At 40.4% G+C, this 19374-nt stretch overlaps 1 protein-coding gene across 2 annotated transcripts in view; it reads right to left on the minus strand.

Moving 5' to 3' along the window:
* The window catches only part of RNF2 (ring finger protein 2), a 44858-nt gene that overhangs the window by 17552 nt on the left and 7932 nt on the right, over positions 1–19374 (minus strand). The window contains exon 1 of one of the 2 annotated variants that reach the window (XM_070384806.1): positions 14596–14620. The exons of the other annotated variant lie outside the window; for it this stretch is intronic. The gene's annotated coding sequence lies outside the window, so the exon portion shown is untranslated. Of the gene's footprint in view, positions 1–14595; positions 14621–19374 lie in introns of those variants that run through there. 2 annotated transcript variants of the gene reach the window in all.

Genomic DNA, 19374 nt, shown 5'->3' on the forward strand with positions numbered 1-19374 from the left:
ATCTCAAAAATATACAAGCAACTCCTACAGCTCAACTCCAGAAAAATAAATGACCTAATCAAAAAATGGGCCAAAGAACTAAATAGACATTTCTCCAAAGAAGACATACAGATGGCTAACAAACACATGAAAAGATGCTCAACATCACTCATTATCAGAGAAATGCAAATCAAAACCACTATGAGGTACCATTTCACGCCAGTCAGAATGGCTGCCATCCAAAAGTCTACAAGCAATAAATGCTGGAGAGGGTGTGGAGAAAAGGGAACCCTCTTACACTGTTGGTGGGAATGCAAACTAGTACAGCCACTACGGAGAACAGTGTGGAGATTCCTTAAAAATTTGCTCTTTATTTTCAGAGATTTTCAGTCCCCTGTTGTTTTCACTTCTTTCATTAGGTAGCTTCTGTTCTATGGTCCAGCATTTCTAGCATCCTCCTGTCAATATATTTAAAGTCTTTCTGTATTTCCAAAAAAAAAAAAGAACTGCCTTATGATCCAGCAATCCCACTGCTGGGCATACACACTGAGGAAATCAGAATTGAAAGAGACACGTGTACCCCAATGTTCATCGCAGCATTGTTTATAATAGCCAGGACATGGAAGCAACCTAGATGTCCATCAGCAGATGAATGGATAAGAAAGCTGTGGTACATATTCACAAGGGAGTATTACTCAGCCATTAAAAAGAATACATTTGAATCAGTTCTAATGAGGTAGATGAAACTGGAGCCTATTATAGAGTGAAGTAAGCCAGAAAGAAAAACACCAATACAGTATACTAACGCATATATATGGAATTTAGAAAGATGGTAACAATAACCCTGTGTACGAGACAGCAAAAGAGACACTGATGTACAGAACAGTCTTATGGACTCTGTGGGAGAGGGAGAGGGTGGGAAGATTTGGGAGAATGGCATTGAAACATGTATAATATCATGTATGAAACAAGTTGCCAGTCCAGATTCGATGCATGATACTGGATGCTTGGGGCTGGTGCAGTGGGACGACCCAGAAGGATGGTATGGGGAGGGAGGAGGGAGGAGGGTTCAGGATGGGGAACACATGGATACCCGTGGCGGATTCATTTTGATATTTGGCAAAATACAATATTTTAAAGTTTAAAAATAAAATTAAAAAAATAATAATAAATTTAAAAAAAAAAGGAAATAAGATGACTGATAATACTGTTAGAAAAGGTGTACAGAAACAGGAGTTCTCAAATCACTGGAAGTGTACAGTGGCATGGTTTCGAGGACAGAATAATCTGGCTATTAAATTTTTATCATTCTGACACAAAGAATTTGGTTGCTAAAACATGTCTTGCAATTCAGGCTTTAGGAAAAGTGACAATTTTTTTAAATGAATACAAAAATTAGTTTTCAGGACAAAAGTATATTAATCCCCAACTTAGAAATTAAAATTACCACTTAAAGTTTTTTTTCCATTAAAAATATATTATACTTAAATTATGTGTCTATATTACTGGAAAATGTGTACTTGTGTACTAATTCAATTACATTATGGATTCATCTTTCGGAGACTCATCCAGGGACTTGAGACGCTAATCATAACATTGTTGGGCTTCCCTGGTAGCTCAGTGGTAAAGAATTCACCTGCGATGCAGGAGATGTGGGTTCGATCCCTGGGTCAGGAAGATCCCCTGGAGGAGCAAACAGCAAGCCACTCCACTATTCTTGCCTGGGAAATCCCATGGACAGAGGAGCCTGGCAGGCTACAGTCCATGGGGTCGCAAAGAGTCAGACATGACTTGAGCAACTAAATACACACGAACACACATAACATGGCTGCACATAAATATTCACTTAGTAGTACCTGGCAAAGTACTGCAAAGGCTCTCCAAAGTGTCTTTTTATTCCACCCCGATCTCTAACCCTCAAATTGGTTGAGGGGAGTATTAAAAAACCATATAGACATTGTTATTGTTGTTGTTTAGTCGCTGAGTCATTTCCTACTCTTTTATAGCCCATGGACTGTAGCCGGCCAGGTTCTCTTCCATGGGATTTCCTAGGCAAGAAATACTGGAGTGGGTTGCCATTTTTCTCCTCCAGAGGATCTTCCTGACCCAGGGACTGTACCCACATTCCCTGCATCTCCAGCATTGCAGGTGGATTCTTTACCACTGAGCCACCTGGGAAGCCCCTATAGACACTAAATGTGGCAAAGAGCAGGTTTCATATGAAAAAAAAAAAAAAAAAAGAGGACAATACTAATACAGGTTCCATTCAACTCTTTGAGACCTCCAAAACCCTCAAATTCCTTGACTAGGTTATATTATATATTTGCTCCCAAGATCATTCTCTGGCTCCCCTAGAAGGAAAAACAAATCCACTAAACCAAAAATTCCTCAAGCATAAAGTCAGCAAACTTCATACTTTAGGGATAGCCTTGTTATAGTAAAATACATGAGACACCTAGAAAGCACAGAGTTCTTTGGAACTGGATCAGCTTGAGTTCCCATCCTAACGCTAGCAGTTACTGGCTATGGATCCATGAACAAACACTCAAGGCTTTATCTTTTAATCTGCAAAGTGACAAATCTTTTCAGGGTCATTGATAAAGCTGAATGAGATGGTCATAATAAAATGTGTGGCATTTTATAAATGATAAGCCATAAAACTGAAGAGATAATTTTCTCTGTTTCAACAAATAGGAACTATTATTTCTTAGGCTCCCAACAGGTGAAGTACAAGGGGAAAAAATGATTTAGACACTCTCTAACATTAACCCCCTTTTAAAAATAATAATTTTATTATTTTCGAAAAGACATGTTCATGGGGTTCTCATTCCCATCACTTCATGGCAAATAGAAAGGGAAAAAGTGGAAGCAGTGATAGATTTTATTTTCTTGGGCTCCAAAATCACTGTGGATGGTGACTGCAGCCACAAAATTAAAAAGACACGCCTTGGAAGGAAAGCTATGACTAACCTAGACAGTGTATTAAGAAGCAGAGATGTCACTTTGTTGACAATGGTCCACAGAGTCAAAGCTACGGTTTTTCCATTAGTCATGTACAAATATGAGAGCTGGACCATAAAAAAGGCTGGGCACCAAAGAACTGACGCTTTTGAACTGTGGTGCTGGAGAAGACTACTGAGAGTCCCTTCGGACTGCAAGGAGATCAAACCAGTCAATCCCAAAGGAAATCAATCAACCTTGAATATTCATTGGAAGGACTGATGCTGAAGCTCCAATACCTTGGCCACCTGATGCAAAAAGCTAACTTGTTGGGAAAGACCTGGATGCTGGGAAAGCTAGAAAGCAAAGGAGAAGGGGGCGGCAGAGGATGAGATGACTAGAAAGCATCACTGATTCAATGGACATGAATTTTGAGCAAACTGGAAGACGGTGAAGGACAGGGGAGCCTGGCGTTCTGCAGTCCATGGGGTCACAAAGAGTCGGACACAACTTAGCAACTGAATAACAACAACAAAGGAACATAAGAATGCTTCAGCATGTGCCTTGTGTGATTAAAAAAAAATTTTTAATCAAACTGACAGGCTTATTTGCTCTTAAGAATTTAAGGCTTTTTCTATAACAAACAAAAGTTACCAAAAAGGGCTGATGTGTCATCGTCTATTGCTAGAAACCTGTATGTAGATGAATACTAAGAGTAGTTTCTGGAAGCTTAATGGAAAAAAAGAAGTTATCAGAAACATTTCTGGCTCAAATCCCACTAGAAACTTGTGGATTTTTTTATAGAAGGGGGCACTAGATGGCATAAAAAAAAGAGCATCTTAAACCACAGCTTTGAATAACATATACAGACATTCAAATGCATGTTTCCTGAATTATCCTTCTCTTTCCCCAAACACATATATAATCTTTGAGAAGGTGAAGATACTATAGGCCAGGTACACTGGTGTCTGATCATTAATGATATGGGGCTAAAGTGCAGAGAACCGATACAATCTTTACGCTTGGGCAGACTCCCAGTAAACCAGTCTCAAGTCTTGAAGACTCCCTGGCAGAAGCCTGGGTCATCAGATCAGATCAGATCAGATCAGTCGCTCAGTCGTGTCTGACTCTTTGCGACCCCATGAATCATAGCACGCCAGGCCTCCCTGTCCATCACCAACTCCCGGAGTTCACTCAGACTCACGTCCATCGAGTCAGTGATGCCATCCAGCCATCTCATCCTCTGTCGTCCCCTTCTCCTCCTGCCCCCAATCCCTCCCAGCATCAGAGTCTTTCCCAATGAGTCAACTCTTCGCATGAGGTGGCCAAAGTACTGGAGTTTCAGCTTCGGCATCAGTCCTTCTAATGAACCCCCAGGACTGATCTCCTTCAGGATGGACTGGTTGGATCTCCTTGCAGTCCAAGGGACTCTCAAGGGTCTTCTCCAACACCACAGTTCAAAAGCATCAATTCTTCGGCCCTCAGCCTTCTTCACAGTCCAACTCTCACATCCATACACGACCACAGGAAAAACCATAGCCTTGACTAGACGAACCTTTGTTGGCAAAGTAATGTCTCTGCTTTTGAATATGCTATCTAGGTTGGTCATAACTTTCCTTCCAAGGAGTAAGCGTCTTTTAATTTCATGGCTGCAGTCACCATCTGCAGTGATTTTGGAGCCCCCCAAAATAAAGTCTGACACTGTTTCCACCGTTTCCCCATCTATTTCCCATGAAGTGGTGGGACCGGATGCCATGATCTTCATTTTCTGAATGTTGAGCTTTAAGCCAACTTTTTCACTCTCCACTTTCACTTTCATCAAGAGGCTTTTGAGTTCCTCTTCACTTTCTGCCATAAGGGCGGTGTCATCTGCATATCTGAGGTTATTGATATTTCTCCCGGCAATCTTGATTCCAGCTTGTGCTTCTTCCAGTCCAGCATTTCTCATGACGTACTCTGCATATAAGTTAAATAAGCAGGGTGACAATATACAGCCTTGACGTACTCCTTTTCCTATTTGGAACCAGTCTGTTGTTCCATGTCCAGTTCTAACTGTTGCTTCCTGACCTGCATACAAATTTCTCAAGAGGCAGGTCAGGTGGTCTGGTATTCCCATCTCTTTCAGAATTTTCCACAGTTGATTGTGATCCACACGGTCAAAGGCTTTGGCATAGTCAATAAAGCACAAATAGATGCTTTTCTGGAACAATCTTGCTTTTTCCATGATCCAGCGGATGTTGGCAATTTGATCTCTGGTTCCTCTGCCTTTTCTAAAAACAGCTTGAACATCAGGAAGTTCACGGTTCACATATTGCTGAAGCCTGGCTTGGAGAATTTTGGGCATTACTTTACTAGCGTGTGAGATGAGTGCAATTGTGTGGTAGTTCGAGCATTCTTTGGCATTGCCTTTCTTTGGGATTGGAATGAAAACTGACCTTTTGCAGTCCTGTGGCCACTGCTGAGTTTTCCAAATTTGCTGGCATATTGAGTGCAGCACTTTCACAGCATCATCTTTCAGGATTTGGAATAGCTCAACTGGAATTCCATCAACTCCACTAGCTTTGTTCATAGTGATGCTTTCTAAGGCCCACTTAACTTCACATTCCAGGATGTCTGGCTCTAGGTCAGTGATCACACCATCGTAATTATCTGGGTCGTGAAGCTCTTTTTTGTACAGTTCTTCTGTGTATTCTTGCCATCTCTTCTTAATATCTTCTGCTTCTGTTAGGTCCATACCATTTCTGTCCTTTATCGAGCCCATCTTTGCATGAAATGTTCCTTTGGTATCTCTGATTTTCTTGAAGAGATCTCTAGTCTTTCCCATTCTGTTGTTTTCCTCTCTTTCTTTGCATTGATTGCTGAAGAAGGCTTTCTTACCTCTTCTTGCTATTCTTTGGAACTCTGCCTTCAGATGTTTATATCTTTCCTTTTCTCCTTTGCTTTTTGCCTCTCTTCTTTTCACAGCTATTTGTAAGGCCTCCCCAGACAGCTGGGTCATAAAAACTCCTAACTCCATTCTCAATAAGAGTCTCAAGTGCACCTTTTCTGTAGTATGGGTAAAAGGATTCTTATTAAATAGCAGATGCACAGGCAAAACAGCTGACATTGTGTTGTAAAATTTTAGGAGTCTAAAGTGTACTCTTACCAAAGTGGAGCTACAGAACAGCCACCAGGGAGATTCCAGAATGAATAAAAACTCTTCTCCCCAAAAGGAGGTTCAAATATAACATGTTTTGAGCTAAACCTCAGAGTTCTGTGCCTAAAAATGCTTACCAGTTGCTTTAATCATAAAAATTGCCTGGTCTTTTCAGAGTATCTGAAATAGAACTAGTCTAAGGAGTTTGAGCTATAAGTATACCCCCCCCAAAAGGATGAAGAGTTAAAGTATATGGAGTATATTATACTTTAACTCTTCATCCTTTTGGGGGGGTATACTTATATGGAGTTATTTATACTCCATATACTTTATATTTATATGTATAGGGAATTCATTTATACTCTGAAGAATGATTGATGTATTAGTTTCCTGTGACTGCTGTAACAAATTATCACGTTTGGTGGTTTAAAACAACAGAAATTTCTCTCTCTCAGTCCTGGAGGCCACAAATCCTAAACTGGTATCACAGGGCCAAAATGAAAGGTGTTGGCAGGCTGCGCTTCTTTCAGAGATTTTATGAAAGATTCTGCTCCTTGCCTCTTCCAGCTTGGAGTAACTGCTGGCGTTTCTTGACCTGCGGCCACATGATTCCAATCTTTGCCTCTGTGGTCATACTGCCTCCTCTTCTAAATGTAAACTCTCTCTGTTGCTCTTTTATAAAGACACACGTAATTAACATTTAGAACCCACTCAGACAACCTAGGGTAATCTCCTTGTATCAAAATCTTTAACTTAATGACATCTACAAAGACTCCTCCCCTCTAAAAAAGTAACATTACAGATTTCAGGGGTTTGGATGTGGATATCTTTGGGGGGGGGGGCGGGCAGGGGTCCACTTTTTAGCCTACGAGGACTGCTAAAGGTAAAAGTTATTATATAATCAACCCCTCACAGCCAACACTTATGTCTTTATTCTGTATATGATTTACAGTTTTTTTAAAAAAAACTGTGAACCATATATTGGAAAACACAATCACTTTTAAAGTACTTACATTATCCCATTTTCCTAGAAAGCATCTTTCTTCATTTGCTTGAGATCCCTACCACTATGAAACCCAACTATGAAACTTTTTCCCCCTATATTAAGAAACTTATCTTTTTCTTCCATGGTTATTGCCATCTTTGAACATAAAGTAAATAAAGGTCACATCAAAATTAACTCTCCCAATCTTTAACATTTTTATTTTCCTCTTGTATTTCATTATACAACATGGGAATGAGCAAACAATTTGTTCCTTAATTAAAACACTGCTTGCTCAAAGGATACAGGTGTTAAAAGAGTTTAGAAATTTATTCAAGACTAGGCAAACCATGGAGCAATAATAAATTCTGAGTAAGCAATCCAACTGCCATCATAACACTGCCTGCAGTAAGCATCACCTCATAAAAACCACTCACAGCAGTTTAATCTAAAGCTACAGCTGTAAGACAGATACTGATTTCTGTAAGCTTCTAAAAATGCAAAGAAAGTGTTCTTTATTGGAAAAGTTGTTTTTGGATTCAACATCTGGAATAAAAAGCTAAATTACTTCCAGTAACCCAACAGCTTTATTTAAAAAGAAAAAATAATCAATTCCTATTTGGATTATATCTTTTCACACTATGGAACATAGAGCAGGAACCTTTCAAAGGTGATTTACCAAATCTTCATTATCCAGTCTTAATTAAGTTTTTGACTACTGTTGGTAACAGATGTAACATTTTTTGGTCTCTATGTAAAATTAACTTATTGTCACAGGAAAAATAAATGCTTTAAGATATTTTTAAAGCATTTAAAATGCAGATCTAGATAATTTAGTGTAAACTGTACCCTCCTATAATACTTCTCATTACTATCTCACCTCCTCTAACATTACTACTTCAGTTCCCAAGCCCCTACGGATACTTTCTTAATAGCCCAAGTCAGTCTTTCCCCCAGACTTCAGAATGCATCAAGGGTTATTATCAGCCTTGTTTTCATTCTGTCCCTTTGTGTATCCATCTGGGACGTTTTGAGCTGTGATACTAGAGAAAACACCTGGGAATCCCATCAACAGCAAGGAGATCAAACCTGTCAATTCTAAAGGAAATCAACCCTGAATATTCATTGGAAGGACTGATGCTGAAGCTCCAATACGTTGGCCACCTGATGCAAAGAGCCAATTCGTTGGAAAAGACACTGATGGTAGGAAAGACTGAAGGCAGGAGAAGGGGAAGACAGATGAGATGGTTGGATGGCATCACCGACTCAATGGACATGAGTGTGAGTAAGCTCCGGGAGTTGGTGATGGACAGGGAAGTCTGGCGTGCTGCAGTAAATGGGGTCACTAAGAGTCGAACACAACTCAGCAACTGAACTGAACTAATCACTGAACTGAACTAATCACAGGGGTGGGCAGTAGAGTCCACATGCCAATGTAAGAGACACAGATTCGATCCCTAAGTCAGGAGGATCCCCTGGAGAAGGCAATGGCAACTCACTCCCGTATTCTTGTCTGGGAAATCCCATGGACAGAAGAGCCTGGTGGTACAGTCCATAGAGTCATAAAAGAGTGAGACACAACTGAACACCTAAACAAGAATCAGAAGGGTCCTTAAAAAAAGAGAAGGCAATATGATGGAAGCAGAGATATAAATCAAAGAAAGAAATCTGAAGATGCTATACTGCTGGCTTGACAACGGAGGAAGAATTTGTGAGCCCAAGGGCTGTAGGTATAGCAGCCTCTAGAAGCTAAAGAAGAAAAGGAACGTGAATTCTCCCCTAAAGCCTCCAGAAGGAACACAGCCCTGTCAACACCTTGATTCCGCAAGATCCACTGTGAACTTCTGGCTGTCGGAACTGTAAGATAACAAACTTGTGTTATTTTTTAAGCCATCATATTGCGGTAATTGATCATCGCAGCAATAGCAAAGAAATATACCACCTGAACCCAAATTATCAAGAGAAAGCCAAAGGGAGAGTGGGACAAAGTGAAAAAAATATGAATTTCAGTTAACTTGTCCAGTAGTCTTATCTTCTGCCAGAAGAAAATTAATGCACTCACAGGAAAAATAATCTTAATCTAGAGATGTAGTTCTCAAATTTGGCTCCATACAGGAACCACCCGGAGAGCTTTAACACAATTCTGATACCAAGGTTCCATTCCAGACTACCTGAATTATCATCTCTGGGGCTCTTGGTACGGTTAGAAAGACAACCACAAGGTTGGTGATGGACAGGGAAGCCTGGCGTGCTGCAGTCCGTGGGGTCACAAAGAGTTGAACACAACTCAGCAACTGAACTGAACTAATCACTGAACTGAACTAATCACAGGGGTGATTCCATGATTCATTTATCCATGAAAACATGCATAGCCAGGGTGGAGAACCCACTGTTCTAGCTAAAGATTAGTTTTTAGTGATCCAAGGAAACTTCTGAGATTCCCAATTGGTACAAGTTTCTGAAACTGTCCCCCATAAAGATGTGGTTCACCATTCATCAAATGTATGTTTTGTTGACTTTATATTTTACAGTAAGAAGTTGCCTAGGCAAATTCCTAAAGGCAAAATGACTGGCTCAAATGGCAGGTAACTATTTTTATTCAGACAAATACTGCTAAATTGCTAGACCACTGTACCCTTCTACCAATTAAGAATCAGCAACACTTTGTTTAAAAGCCTGCCTGATTTGCCAGATGGAAAATAATATTTCATTGTTGTTTTCATTTGCAAGCTTCAACCATGAGTGAAACTGAGTAAATTTTCATAGCTTTACTGGCCATTTTGGGGGCTCTGTCAATTACTTATTCATATTCATTTCTATTAGTTTTTTAAAAGATAATTTGTAAGAACCTCTTCTGCTAAGGAAATCAACCTTTTGCCTGTCATGACTGTTAAATATTTCCCCCGTTTGTTGTCTTTTGCCTTCGGCTTCTTTAAGCCACAGATTTTATTTTTTATATATCTTTAATGTATCTTTCCCTCTATGGCTTCTTTGGAAAGCTAATCCATACTCTAAGATTATAAACAACATCAACCATACACCCATACTTTATTCTAATATTTCCAGAATTTCATATTTTACAAAGGTTGGGACCTTTTCCCCTCCACCCGCCCCTCATTGTCCAAGTATCATTTACCGTTTAGTTCATCTCTTCTCCGTAACGTCCATTGACAGAAGTTATCATGCTTTTAACTTAAAACAAAGATGGAAAAAGAGGGGGAAAAATGTATATATGTGTGTGCGCGCACACACACACATATCCTTATGTAATATGTATGTGTGTGTACATGAAAAACTCTGAAGTAAAAGCTTAACACACTTTTTACATAGTCAACAATAAATATAACACCTAATTCAGGTATAAAGAGTTTACAAATTCCCATAAGGTTATGGAAAATTAAAGTAAGCATTAGGCACATTGTCTCTTCCTCTCCCCTCTCCAAAGCAACACAACTGTCAGCAGGCTGACTTCCTCACAAGCAGTGAGGAATAAAGGCCCCCAGCGGTTTTTTCCTACAGTTGTCCTCATTCTTGCAAAATACTTGTTGCCACTAGGTGGAGACAATTTTATAACAGGAAGATGAGTTACTGAAAGCGGAGTAGCCACAAATTTTCTACAAATATATACAAATAGTAAAGAAGGTCTGCTTTCAATTTTTGGGTAAACTAAGGCTGCTGCTGCTAAGTCGCTTCAGTCGTGTCTGATTCTGTGCAACCCCATAGAGGGCAGCCCACCAGGCTCCCCCGTCCCTGGGATTCTCCAGGCAAGAACACTGGAGTGGGTTGCCATTTCCTTCTCCAGTGCATGGAAGTGAAAAGTGAAAGTGAAGTCGCTCAGTCGTGTCCGACTCCTAGCGACCCCATGGACTGCAGCCCACCAGGCTCCTCTGTCCATGGGATTTTCCAGGCAAGAGTACTGGAGCGGGGTGCCAATGCCTTCTCCTAGTCATTTTAATTGAGGATCCAGTTTCCTTATTTGTAAATTTAAGAATTTATATTAAGTAATACCAAGAGCCCCCTTAGCCCTAATATTTTATAGATCAAAAGGCTTTCCAAATGTCCTTTCCCTAATGGCTCAGCAGTAAAGAATCTGCCTGCCTATGCAGGAGACACAGGAGACGCAGGTTCAATCCCTGAGTCAGGAAGATCCCCTGGAGGAGGAAATGGCAACCCATCCAGTATTCTTGCCTAGGAAATCCCATGGACAGAGAAGCCTGGCAGGCTACAGTCCAAAGGGCTGCAAACAGTCAGACTCAACTGAGCAACTAAGTATGTCCTCTTGGGCTAAGAAGGTATTCTACTTCCAGCAACTTCTTTCAACTTGAAAACTTCACCAACCAAAACCAGTCATTTCCTCCAATCTTTTTTTTCAAAGCTGATCAAAAAGAGGTGTGTTGTGTATTAAAGTTCACACATCTAACACTCCAGGTCACATACAAGGCTTTCTGCACTTCCTTATATATACTTCTCCACATCCATCTGGCATGTGTGCACACATATTTTAAACAATGAGCTAGCTATATAGATTTTCCTCTGACCTGGTATCTCTGTGCTAGAAGTTGTACATCTGGAGGGGTTTCTTTGCTTTTTCCCTTGTATTTTTTTTCTTCTTTGCTCCATTTGGTCAGAACCTTCCATTTTTGTTGATTTCCTGAATTCTTAGTTGTCTGCACTCTGATAAGACATTCCCTGCACTTGCACTTAAGCTCCTGGTTCTCATCTGCCGGTCTAGATTTTGTAACCCTTCTAAAATTTTATCAACCTCTGCTTGCCTAAGGGGTTCCCAGTCAGCTGCTTCATCCAATTATTGAATCTAGTGAACTACTGGCAAACTACTGATTTACTTAGCTCTCAAACTCAGGCACAATCTAGGTTCTCAGCCCCGAACATGCACCAACTCTACCACAAACTAACCACATTCTTAGAGAAGGATTAATTTTCATTCTCCCCATGCTTCAAGATCAAGAGACACACCGTACACTGTTAATTTCCTGAGCAGAGCAGAAAAATTCTGAGTTCTTAAGCTGAGCAAGAGGAGCTACCAACTTCATTTCACATCCCTACCCAGATTACAAGAAACTGTAAACAGGGCAACATATTGATGTGTGTAAACAGCTTACTACTGACTGTGGACTACTGCTCTATGCCGTCAGCATACATGGTTGGCTCCCAATAAAAATCTGCAGATTTAATGGCAGAAACAGATCAGTATTTCTATCTCTGAGAGGAAGATGTGAAACACAAGGAAAGCATAAAGCAAAGCTTGAAGATTTACATATGCTTATCAATAATGGCAAAGCTAAAAAGAGACTTCTAACAACTAATGACTTTTAGTCCAAAATCCCACGTGCCAGAATAGACGTTTAACAACTTTGGAAAAGTGGTACACCTCCCGTTCTTGGGAGGAGAAATGCCCATCAAGTGCAGATTCCTGCTGGAAGGAGCAGAAATGCTGCTGAACACACGTCAGCAAGTGACAACACACGAGGTAACAGCAACATTCCCTACGTCACAGAAAATAGACCCACAGGGTCTACATTTCTCACAAGGGCATACTTCGTTGAAAAATTAAGCTGCAGAAAGGGACGGACAGAGAAATTTAAAAATCACATTAGGAAAGATAAGAGAGAAAGCTGAAGGCTGATGTCTCCACATTCTCTCAACAACAACTGGAATAAGCCTTTCAGAAAACAGCTAGGCAATTCATTTCCAGAGATACAAACATTCATAATCTTTCACCCAGTAATCCCAGTCTAAGGAAATAACACTATTAATAACAACAGATAACATTTATATTTATCACTTTATATGAAATCTTTCTTAATCCTAACAACCCTATGAAACATGTACTATTAATTTCCTTCATTTAATAAATCAAGCCAAAATATAAATAACTAAATAAACAAGCAAGCAACTAGCTTAAAGTTTGCAGTGTCAGAGTAAAGACTCAAAACTCAGGTTTGCCTGACTAAGAAGGCCATGCCCTTAACTATCACACCAATTATTACTCCTACTACAACAGTAAAAATGCTGTCAGCACGGACACGTCTGCTGCATCATCAACAATCGGAAATTTTTTCAATCATTAAAAATAACAATTAGTCATACTATAGGAAATGATTAGTAACACTTATAAGGCAGAGAGAGGAAAGGAACGACTAAGTTGTAGTTGTGCTACAATTTGTTGTTGTTGAGTTGATCAGTCGTGTCTGACTTTTTTTGCAACCCCACAGACTAGACCGCCAGGCTTCTCTGTCCATGGGATTTTCCAGGCAAGAATACTGGAGTGGGTTGCCATTTCCTTCTCCAGGGGACCTTCCCAACCCAGGGATGGAACCCGGGTCTCCTGCATCTCCTGTAATGGCAGGCAGATTCTTTACTACTTCGCCATCAGGGAAGCCCCGTGCTACAATTACAGCTACGTAAAAGTTAACATTTTAGAAGGCAGCATGGAGTTGTCAGGAGTCTGTGGAGAGGGTTTCCCTCATTTTCCAACTCCTACTACTATTATGACCAAAATACAACAGGCACAGGTTTGAACAGTTTTAAAACAATAGATTACAGGAGTAAAGAATGTGTTTCTGGTGTCACTTTGGCACACGGGGTAGATTTTCTCTTGCAGAAAAGCAACTATTATGGAAAACAGCGGCAGCCAGACTGGGATTTAGGAGACCTCAATTCTCATTGTGGGTTCTTGATACTTCAAAAATGTAAACTGATTTCTCTTCTACCCTTATCTCCTGGTTTTTGCAACTTGCATCAAAAAACAAAGTTTAAAACTGGCAAAAAGCAGAGCCTGCAGTTTCAAAGGCTGGAGTCTTAGAAGAAAAATGAAACCAGAAATTTTTAGAAAGCTGTGTTACAGCTCTAATAAATCTAAAGATTAGCATAATCCCTAGATTCATGAAAGCAGCAAAAATTTGGCATAGCTCAAATATACCAGAAATCAACATGACTTTGAACAAGTCAATATACAGCTTTTAATTTATCTATAAAATGAGCATGCTTTAGGAAATACATACTTATTTTCAATGTCCATTAGGGCAGAGTTTCTTATTAGCAATTAAAAAATATATTTAAATGTGTATATATTAAAAATGTATAGATACATATGTCTACTAGGGTAAAGTTACTTATTACCAATTAGCTTTCAAAAATCTTTATGTGGGTTCTTCAAATAACCAATATTAAGAAGAGAAAACCATAATAATACTATAAAAAAGAAGAACTTAAGTAGCTAAAGCAGCAAAACTCATTGTCTCCTAAGGAAAATTTATCCTATATTAAATAATAAATGGAAAGGAAAACTAACATTAATTTGATACAACAGACACTGTTTTCGGGCACTTTTTATAAATAGCTTTCCCTCTACCTCTACTTTTTAAACAAAATCCTATAAGTTCATGGCCCTTGCTTAATTTTTCTAAGTCTATATGCCCCTTGAGAATCTGATGAAAGCTAGGAATTCTTATCTTGGGGGAGGGAATACAAAGATAAAAAAAACACAAAAGAACACACATACAAAATTTCAGAGTATTCATGGATCCCTAAGAGATACCTGGACTGAAGGCCAAGAACACTTGCTCCACACAAAGAGTTCCAGATCTGCAACAAGGAAACAGAAGTTACCTTCTCTCTGTTTTCTTCAGCTGTACTACACAACAAGCTGTTGCCAACAATGATGCATTTATTCTAAGCAAAAATAAACAAACAGGACCTAATCACACTTACAAGCTTTTGCACAGCAAAAGAAACCATAAACAAAATGAAAAGACAATCTACAGAATAGCAGAAAATATTTCCAAATGATGTGACTGACAAGGGATTAAATTCCAAAACATACAAATAGCTCATACAGCTAAACCACAACAACAAAAACCAAACAACCCAATTGAAAAATAGGAAAATTACTGAAATAGACATTTCTCCAAAAAAGATATACAGATGGCCAACAACCATATAAAAAGATGTTCAACATCACAAATTATTAGAGAAACGCAAATCAAAACTATGTAAGGCACTGTCTTACTCCAGCCAGAATGGCCATGATCAAAGTAAACAAATAACAAATGTTGAAGAGGATGTAGAGAAAAGGGAACTTTCCTACACTCTTGGTGAGAATGCAAGCTGGTGCAGCCATTATGGAGAACGGTATGGCAGTTCCTCAAAAAACTTAAAATTGAGTTGCCATTTGATCCAGCAATCCCAATTCTGGGCACATATCCAGACAAAACTATAATTTGAAACGATACATGCACCCCTAAATTCACAGCAGCACTGCTTACAATAGCCAAGACATGGAAGCAAACTAAGTGTCTATAACAGATGAATGGATAAAGAAGATGTGGTACATATATACAGTTGAATACCACTCAGCCATAAAAAGGACTTAACGCCATTTGCAGCAACATGGATAGACCTAGAGACTCGTACTAAACGAAGTCAAGTCAGAACGACAAAGACGGATCCACACAATATCACTTAGATGTGTAATCTACAGTGGGACACAAACGCACCTACGGATAACACAGAAACAGATGTGACAGACAGACCTGTGGTTGCCAAGGGGGCGGGGTATGAGGGAGGGAAGGACTAGGAATTTGGGATTAGCTCATGTAAACTAGCATATATAGCACGGATAAACAACAAGAAACTATATTCAATATCCCGGGATAAACCACATGGTAAGGAATGTATGCACACAGCTGAATCACTTTGTTGTACAGTAGAAAATAACACAACACTGTAAATCAACTCTGTGTTGCTGTGTGCTGTACTCAGTTGCTCAGTCGTGTCCAGTTTTTTGCGAACCCATGGACTGTAGCCAGCCAGGCTCTTCTGTCCATGGAATTCTTCAAGCAAGTATACTGGAGTGGGTTCACACTTCCTACTCCAGGGGATCTTCCTGACCCAGGGATCGAACCTGTGTCTCCTGGGTCTCCTGCACTGGCAGGCAAATTCTTTACCACTGCACTACCAGGAAAGCCCTTAATCAACTATACTTCAATTAAAAAAAAAAGACAGATTTGTTCTTACAAAGATAAACTACGGAGACAATAGGTGCTACTTGTTAAATACTTCCATCTGGCTGCCACAATGAACGCTGTAGGTCCCTACCATCAACATCAGTACAAAGATAAAAGGAACCTTAGAATCCAACCATAAGGAAATGGATAAATACACCATGATACATCCACTTGAAATATCACACAATCATCAAAAATGTTATCAAGTTGATTATGGAATAGAAAATGTTAGTAATATCAAAAGTTAGATTTTAAAATACACATAAATTTAGACTTATATAAAAAACACAGTTAAAACTATGCTTTAAAAAGCCTAAGTCAGTCAGATCAGTTAGTTCAGTAGCTCAGTTGTGTCCGACTCTTTGCGACCTCATGAATCAGAGCACCCAGGCCTCCCTGTCCATCACCAACTCCCGGAGTTCACTCAGACTCATGTCCATCAAGTCAGTGATGCCATCCAGCCATCTCATCCTCTGTCGTCCCCCTTTCCTCCGGCCCCCAATCCCTCCCAGCATCAGGGTCTTCTCCAATGAGTCAACTCATCACATCAGGTGGCAAAGTATTGAAGTTTCAGCTTCAACATCAGTCCTTCCAATGAACACACAGGACTCATCTCCTTTAGAATGGACTGGTTGGATCTCCTTGCAGTCCAAGGGACTCTCAAGAGTCTTCTCCAACACCACAGTTCAAAAGCATCAATTCTTCGGCCCTCAGCTTTCTTCACAGTCCAACTCTCACATCCATACATGACCACAGGAAAAACCATAGCCTTGACTGGATGGACCTCTGTTGGCAAAGTAATGTCTCTGCTTTTGAATATGCTATCTAGGTTGGTCATAACTTTCCTTCCAAGGGGTAAGTGTCTTTTAATTTCATGGCTGCAATCACCATCTGCAGTGATTTTGGAGCCCCCCAAAATAAAGTCTGACACTGTTTCTCCATCTATTTGCCATGAAGTGATGGGACCAGATGCCATGATCTTCGTTTTCTGAATGTTGAGCTTTACGCCAACTTTTTTACTCTCCACTTTTACTTTCATCAAGAGGCTTTTGAGTTCCTCTTCACTTTCTGTCATAAGGGTGGTGTCGTCTGCATATCTGAGGTTATTGATATTTCTCCCAGCAATCTTGATTCCAGCTTGTGCTTCTTCCAGTCCAGCGTTTCTCATGATGTACTCTGCATAGAAGTTAAATAAGCAGGGTGACAATATACAGCCTTAATATACTCCTTTTCCTATTTGGAACCAGTCTGTTGTTCCATGTCCAGTTCTAACTGTTGCTTCCTGGCCTGCATATAGGTTTCTCAAGAGGCAGGTCAGATGGTCTGGTATTCCCATCTATTTCAGAATTTTCCAGAGTTTGTTGTGATCCACACAGTCAAAGGCGTTGGCATAGTCAATAAAGCACAAATAGATGTTTTTCTGGAACTCTCTTGTTTTTTTGATGTTCCAATAAATGTTGGCATTTGATCTCTGGTTCCTCTGCCTTTTCTAAAACCAGCTTGAACATCAGGAAGTTCATGGTTCACGTATTGCTGAAGCCTGGCTTGGAAAATTTTGAGCATCACTTTACTAGCGTGTGAGATGAGTGCAATTGTGCAGTAGCTTGAGCATTCTTTGGCATTGCCTTTCTTTGGAATTGGAATGAAACTGACCTTTTCCAGTCCTGTGGCCACTGCTGAATTTTCCAAATCTGCTGGCATATTGAGCGCAGCACATTCACAGCATCATCATTTAGGATTTGAAATAGCTCAACTGGAATTCCATCACCCCCACTAGCTTTGTTCATAGTGATGCTTCCTAAGGCCCACTTGACCTCACATTCCAGGATGTCTGGCTCTAGGTGAGTGATCACACCATCGTGATTATCTGGGGCATGAAGATCTTTTTTGTACAGTTCTTCTGTGTATTCTTGCCACCTCTTTTTAATATCTTCTGCTTCTGTTTGGTCCATACCATTTCTGTCCTTTATCGAGCCCATCTGTGCATGAAATGTTCCCTTGGTATCTCTAATTTTCTTGAAGAGATCTCTAGCCTTTCCCATTCTGCTGTTTTCCTCTATTTCTTTGCACTGATAGATGAGGAAGGCTTTCTTATCTCTCCTTGCTATTCTTTGGAACTCTGCATTCAGATGCTTATATCTTTCCTTTTCTCCTTTGCTTTTCACTTCTCTGCTTTGTGCAGAAGCGCAGTGGCCAAGAGGAGCTACCCCATGCCCAAGGTCAGGGGCAGCGACCGAGACGAACTACCCCAAGTCCGAGGTCAGGGGCGGCAGCCGAGAGGAGCAACCCCATGTCCAAGGCGGCGGCTGCGCGGGCGCAGGAGGGCTGAGAGGAGCTACTCCACGTTCAAGGTCAGGAGGGGCGACCTCGTCCAAGGTAAGGAGCAGCGGCTACACTTTGCTGGAACAGCTGTGAAGAGATACCCCACGTCCAAGGTAAGAGAAACCCAAGTAAGATGGTAGGTGTTGCGAGAGGGCATCAGAGGGCAGACTGAAACACTGAAACCATAATCACAGAAAACTAGTAAATCTAATCACGTGGACCACAGCCTTGTCTAAATCAATGAAACTAAAGCCATGCCCTGTGGAGCCACCCAAGACGGACGGGTCATGGTGGAGAGGTCTGACAGAATGTGGTCCACTGGAGAAGGGAATGGCAAACCACTTCAGTATTCTTGCCTTGAGAACCCCAGGAACAGTATGAAAAGGCAAAATGACAGGATACTGAAAAGAGGAACTCCCCAGGTCAGTAAGTGCCAAATATGCTACTGGAGATCAGTGGAGAAATAACTCCAGAAAGAATGAAGGGATGGAGCCAAAGCAAAAACAACACCCATTTGTGAATGGGACTGGTGATGGAAGCAGGGTTCAATGCTGTAAGAGCAATATTGCATGGGAACCTGGAATGTCAGGTCCATGAATCAGGGCAAACTGGAAGTGGTCAAACAGAAGATGGCAAGAGTGAACATTGATATTTTAGGAATCAGTGAACTAAAATGGACTGGAATGGGTGAATTTAATTCAGATGACCATTATATCTACTACTGTGGGCAGGAATCCCTTAGAAGAAATGGAGTAGCCATCATGGTCAACAAGAGAGTCTGAAATGCAGTACTTGGATGCAATCTCAAAAACGACAGAATGAACTCTGTTCATTTCCAAGGCAAACCATTCAATATCACGGTGATCCAAGCCTATGCCCCAACCAGTAACGCTGAAGAAGCTGAAGTTGAACAGTTCTATGAAGACCTACAAGACCTTTTAGAACTAACACCCAAAAAAGATGTCCTTTTCATTATAGGGGACTGGAAT

This window comes from Bos mutus, chromosome 16, assembly GCF_027580195.1.
Source record: "Bos mutus isolate GX-2022 chromosome 16, NWIPB_WYAK_1.1, whole genome shotgun sequence".
In the NCBI taxonomy this organism is placed as follows: Eukaryota; Metazoa; Chordata; class Mammalia; order Artiodactyla; family Bovidae; genus Bos; species Bos mutus.